The 6,778-nt window shown below is 36.2% G+C and overlaps 1 long non-coding RNA gene across 1 annotated transcript; it reads left to right on the forward strand.

The window, feature by feature from the left end:
* Positions 1–1,547: 1,547 nt before the first annotated feature.
* LOC145420109 (uncharacterized) lies at positions 1,548–5,099 on the forward strand. Its single transcript, XR_013901392.1, has 4 exons — positions 1,548–2,230; positions 3,374–3,426; positions 3,685–3,780; positions 4,318–5,099. It is a non-coding gene; the product is annotated as an uncharacterized LOC145420109 (long non-coding RNA).
* The last annotated feature ends 1,679 nt before the right edge of the window (positions 5,100–6,778 follow it).

The raw sequence follows: 6,778 nt of genomic DNA on the forward strand, positions 1-6,778 counted from the left end.
GCCCTTGTATTTATCAGTGGGTACATGCGGATTACGATGTATTCTATGTGTATTCTGTAAAATATTCTAATATTTCATTACTTACCTTAAAATATTTTCACATTTTTTGCATTTGTGACAAAGGCTCCTCCCATCCAATAACTTTTACATTGTTACTTTTTTTTTAACCTATTTTATGTTATATTTTTTCTAGATGTACATCCCTGAAAAGGTTAAGTGTCTCATATCAAAGCATTAAACAGGGATTTCTCAATTTTCTGTGTGAAATCCTGTCCACATGAGCTGTCTGTCTACATGAAAATGCAAAAAACTGTGGTAAGTCCTCTCAAGTGCATGCAAAAACAACATAACCATAACTATATAGAAATGCTGGTCAATCAGAAACCTAGAAACAGAACAATACAGCAGAGAATCTGGTAATAAAAAGTTCTATTTTTCAAGTTTTATTTATATCGCGCCAATTCACAACAGCAGTTGTCTCAAGATACTTTCTATTGTAAGGTAAAGACCCTGCAATGCTACAGAGAAGACCCCAACAATCAGACACACCCATGTGAGTATGCACTTGGTGACAACGGGAAAGAAAAACTTCTGTTTAACAGGAAGAAATCTTCAGCAGAACCAGGCTCAGCCATCTGCCGTGACTGATTGAGAAATAGTGCAAACTGTTGATGTTGCAAAATAATAGCTTTAGTTTCCTCGTCATGAACACAGAGCAACAAAATTTAAAATTATGCAAATCAAATTTTTATAACAAACAATATTTGTTATATTTTCGTATTTTACTCGGTTTTCACTTTCATCTCTACTGTTTTTTCTCTGCAATATTTCATTATCGTTTTCATTTTAGTCCATTTTTTTCATGTGTGTATAAATAGATATAGATACAACTGTATGTGTGAGTTGAGAATTATCATGAAATTGTATCCAACTATCAGAAATTGTTTTGCAAATTGTATCTTAATTTTGAAATTTCATCTGGTGATGAATCTGATTTTAAGAGAAACAAATAATTTTATCAGATTACTATCCAGAGATGACTCTTTCTTTTCCTTTACCTTCATGCTCTACTTTTTTGTTTCTGTATTCATCTCAATATACATCCGTCACATGCCTTCCTATATTTCATATCCTGTTCCCTTGACCTTTCATTTTTCAAAGCCAAAGGAGAAAGAGAGAGGGGGTGATTGGATATTGTTTCAAAGCAATTTAAGTGCAATGCATGCCAGAATTTTATATCCCCAAAGTTGAAATTCCCTGCCAGTTTGTCTTTGTCTTGGATCTGTTCTTCATTTCACAAACTGTACCAAGCTTTTTTTTTATCCTCTGAGGCACGGTAAACAGATGAATATATATCCTGCTACAGATTTGATAAATGTTTTGAAATGCTATCCTACAACCTGCCCTTAAACCTTCCTTTTTAACTTCACATGTAGAAAACCCTGATCTCGTTTTCCTTTTTATTGGACACCCCCTTTTTTGTTGTGTTTTTTGCAGTGCTTAATTTTATAGCTGCACTGTAATCCCTAACAGTTGTCCTAGCTCATAACTAATAAGCTCATAACACTCAAATGTCGTTTTGTAGTTGAGCAAACTATAAAGTATTGAGCTCTGTTGGCTTTTATGCAGCTTTAATTGAATAGGGCTCAATATTTTTTAGCTAATTTTTTTGGAAAGCTCAAAAAGTTTAAGAAGCTTAGTTTAGTGACGTTCTGGTGGGTGGAGTCTTGTCGCTCCCTCAGGAAAGCTGAGTCAGCCATCTTGAATTTACCTTGATGCGGGGAAGATTTGGCCAGCCCGTGTGGATTAAGAGTCCCCAACTTCAACCCACCACCTTATTTTTTTTCATCAACTGCCCTAAATTTGGTAAGTCTACGTGTTTTTGTTTTGTTTAAAGTTAATGTAGATAAACATTCTTTTTTAATTTTTTACTGGAAATATATTCGTACTTTGTGCACAGTGAATGTTTGTTATAAATGAATTCGAATCCAAGTAATTGTAATTTTAGAAGTTTTCGAATGTGACAAATACGTAATGTTATTTCAAATTAGAATGGTGTAACGTTTTGGCGGTTTTCCGTGGGGGACAACATTTCCCATAATGCATTGTATTCTTGCCCGGGAAGTTGACGGTTGGCAGTTCTAGCTCCATGCGTTTGAACTTTCTACTAAAACTTTCTACTGTCCGTTTCTACCGGTTGTCGTATTCGCCGGTAATGCACGTGCGTATTGTGAGTATACTTATTTCAATAAGTGTCCGTGTTACACAGTCAGTAGTTTACGCTGTTGAGCTGTGTGTGTGTGCTAGCATGAAGCGAACAATAATAAACAACGTGAGTGTGTTATCATTATGGTAATTAGACACGTTTGTATTTTTTCGTAGTCTCAAATGTGTGGTTGTGAGATAATCTCGAAATCCTTTTAACAGTTTAGAGGGGTATTCCACTAAGCGAGCTCTACAAGTCAAGGCTTGCGGAAAAATGCATCGCCTGATTCAGCCTAACATTATACACTGGTCGAACTCGGTGCTACGAACGACGTTCAGCTAAATTGTTCACGCTAATTCGACAAGGCTCAACCAGACTGAGGCGCCTCCTTGACACCTTTAAGCCAGACCCTATCGATCTTTGCTAGATAAATTGAAATGAAATGAAAATAAAGAGCCGCGTTCTGCTCCCAGGCTAAGAAAGAATCATTGATGCAGACTGTGCGGATCACAAATACTCCCTAACCTGTAAGGCTGGGGTGTCCAAACTTTTTTCACTGAGGGCCACTTACTAGAAATTAGGTAAATACCCTTAACTTTAGTGTATTAAAGATCACAAAATCACTTAAAAGTGGTCGAATATGTTATATTGTTGAATATAATTAAAGACAAAACTGCCTTCATCACAGCTTTCCATAAATGGATCTTTATTGATTCATTCAGAAAAAGCTTTGGTAGCTTATTTTCAGAACAGCAGCCTCAGATTTCTTCTTAGACAGAAGATTTACAGCACAGAGAAAAAAACAATAAAGGGGAAAATAGGACGGGTAAATTTCAAGTTTGTTATTTAAGTTATTAAGCTTAGCAACACACCTATCAACATTAGTTCGAAACGGTTAACATTTACAGACTGAACTGGACTTAATAACAGGAGTGCATATAATCTTAGTAAATTATTGTGGTGAGAATCAGCTGCGCTGGGTATGTAAATCGGGCCATCCAGCTGCGATGCTGATTCGACGTCACTCGTGCCAAAAATCCGGACAAATGTCACTTGATCAAGGAGCAGATCTGCATCAGATGAGATCAGCTGACTACATGCGTGTGTGCTGTGCAAAAAATGTTTTTGAACATTAATAAGTCATCTTTGTGCACATATTGTTTACAGATATCAGACTGCAAAGAGCTACAGAGAGTCAACATTTCACCAGTTGTCAGTGGGTGAGTTTTATAATTTGTCCTAATTTAAATAAAAAATAAATACAAAGAAATTAGAGAATTTTGCCCTGAATTAAAAATTCAAATTTTTTAGATTTTTTTTGGGTTACCCTTCTAGATTGACAAGTTTAGCCCGTTACACAAAAAGTTTGGACACCCCTGATCTATAACAATGACAATCAGAACATGGCTATCCAACACTTTGTTTTTACTCTGCATTTGTGTAAATACTATTCTAATAGATATTGTATGTTCATCTAGGAACAGCATGATGTAAATACAAGACGGGCCCTCGTCCTTCGTGCACTTCCTGTGTACCTGCGTGAAGATGCCTCCACGTTATTCAGGACTTGTGATGTAAGTGTACTGGCCTCAGCATCAACCCCTTTGCCTAGCTGTTCAGTCAAACATATGACATCACTCAGAACTCAAGGAGAACCAGGGTGTATATCAGGAAGGAGGTTCAACACAGTCCTCATTTGACTTGTTTTCTCCCATATATCAACTATTGTTGAATAAGATTGTTACGCATAAACCAGAAAACATGAAAATAGTTGAAAGATTATTAAACAAAAACAAATCCACAGATAAAAACTATCTCCCTTTTAAAATTCAAGTGTTCTATTTTTTTGGAGGTGCCATGTTGTGGTCAGAGAAATGTTTGGTAAATAACAAAAACAAATATCTTGGCATATATTTATTGAAAACATTTAAAACCAAACCCAAATTAAGATTATTGTAATGCATCATGATGTATCGCAATATCAAATTAAATCGTTGACATTATAATCCTAAAAGAAACGTGTGACTTCTGAAGATTCACACCTCTAATCAGTAGCATGATTTGTGTCCTTGTGGGGCTGAACTCATTCTTATATTATTTTTGTTTTGCAGTCAGCAGATGGTCCAGACCTCACTGACACTCCTGTGGCTCTGCTGACAGTTGTCACGGATGACTCTACTGATTCGGCCCTCTTCAGTCCCGAAAGCATCTGCATTGTCGTTGAGGATGAAATACTTGTGAATGGTCCCACAAATCTGGCTGAGTCATTTCTCCTGCTCTTTGGGTACATCTATGCACTAGACCTACAATACCCAAAGAAACCTGAGCTTACATTCACATTTATCCAGAAGGTTGTGATGTGCCTTGAGGACAACAAACCACTGAAAGGGCATCTACTGATGCTGAAGAATGATTTGTTCAATGAGTGAATCACTCAGAATTGACTACTTGTTGAGCTGAGTATTGAGGAAGCTTTTTTTGTTTGTTTTTTTCCTAATCATTTGCCTCTTCTACCTCACATTTAAGATGAATGACTGTTCAGTTCATGCACTATTCATGTTTAATGTTCTGTTGCCTAACACGTAAATGCACTGCCTTGATGTTTGTTCCCTATAAGTACAGCAGTGGAAACAGTACTGTTTGTTTTTATGTATTTTTAAAAAAGAAAGTGAGCTGCAGCTGTCAAGGTACAGTAAGTGTTAAATGCCTCAATGTTCTAATAGCTGCAATTGCTGTTAATACTGAAAATGTTATTGAATTTTAGAATTGAGATGGAGACCCTTGGAGTCTTTTTCTCTTGTTTTATTTATGAAGCACTTTTTTATGAGTGAGCTCTGTTGTTTGTGCCTTTTTAAAAGCACATTGTGTTTAATAAAAAGTTGTTAAATTGTTAGTATGTGTAATTTCATGTTTTCTAACACTTTTAGCTGATTATAATTTACTGGGCAGTTTAGAATTATTTGTAAGTGTATTTTACACCGTATTTTAAAAATATTGAAGATTTTAAGGGTTATTTCCCATATTATAAGTTAGAAGATATGAAAAAGTTTGAGTTTATTTCCCACATCGTATGAGTTGCAATATCTAAAATATTTTGAGTGTATTTCCCACCTTAATTAAGTTGAAAAATATTGAACATTTTGAGTTTATTACTCCCTAATTATAAGTTGAGGAATATCAACATTTATGAGTTAACATTGAGGTAATTTAAGGCAACTGCAACTATAATTTTTATTTTAGTTAAACTTAAAACTTTTAAAAACACAACTAAAAAATTGTTGTGTAATCTGTTACACAACAATTTTTGAGTTCTGTGAACTTATTAGGTTTTACAGTGTGTCTGAATGCTTTTTAAAGTCCTTGTGAACCTTGGAAGCCATTATAGTATAGTGAAATTAAACTAGTGCGCTCTTGGACTTCCACTCAGACTTCAAAGGCTCCAAACTTTGGCACTGCAAAGGCATTGAAATGAATTGTTAAAAATATCCTCCTGCAGTAGTGTGTGATGAACCTTATGTGTGTGTTTGGGGGATAGAGTTGACATCAGAGCCTGGGGGAGAAGATTTATGAGTGTGTGAATTAGGGTGTGATTATGGCCCAGATTTAGTGGTGTGCAAGAGGGAGTCGGCAGATCTATGTATGAAAGCTGCGGGTCAATGTGACTTCAGACTCAATTGTTCCTTTATACGGTGTACTCAAAGAACACCCTGGGACTAATGTGATAAACTTGTACTTTAGATTAAAACAATATCAAAAATAGATTTAATAAAGAGTGTTCTGTTGTGTAACTGATTCAGTAAAAGGACTAGATGTTACAATCCCCGATAATGCATTGCTTTAGATGGAGAAAATCTTCTCTTCTTCTTTCTTCTGTTTAGTTTTCTACAGGTTATTTTCTTCTATCTATTCACTGCAACTGATGAATCCAAGATTAAAAATTTTCTGCAGCATTAGTCTCTTGGATTATTTGCAGCAGTGATTAGATTTTGAATCACAATTTTTTTTTATCAGCATCTGATAACAACTCTGGAGTAGATGTCACTCATAGGGATCGTTTTGCAGAAAGCAGAAAGGCCAGCTGTCAGGGCGATCGCTGTGTGGAAAGAAGGAAGTGGACCCAAACACAGGACCTGCAGACTGATGAAGGATGTGAACGGTGTTTATTATATGGGAAGGATGAACGGAACATGAGAGATTGACTGACTGGCTGACTGAGTAACTGACTGACTGAATCGCTGGCTAACTGAACTGGAAACACATGTGGGATTAACAATGATAAGACAAGGAACTGAGGGAAACTGATAGCTTAAATGCCAGGCTAATGATGATGATAGGAGACCAGTGAGTACACAACTGAACTTAATCTAACTAATCACACACAGGAAGTGGAACAGGACAAAATACACACACACCGAGGCTACCGTAATAAAACAGGAAACGTGAACATGTGTTGATGAAGTTGATGACTAGGGCTGGGTATCGTCACTGATTTCTAGAATCGATTAAATTCCGATTCACAAGGTCCCGAATCGATTCGATCCGATTTGAATCGGGGAAATTTTGCCTCAGACA

This window comes from Astatotilapia calliptera, chromosome 14, assembly GCF_964374335.1.
Source record: "Astatotilapia calliptera chromosome 14, fAstCal68.1, whole genome shotgun sequence".
Taxonomy (NCBI): Eukaryota; Metazoa; Chordata; class Actinopteri; order Cichliformes; family Cichlidae; genus Astatotilapia; species Astatotilapia calliptera.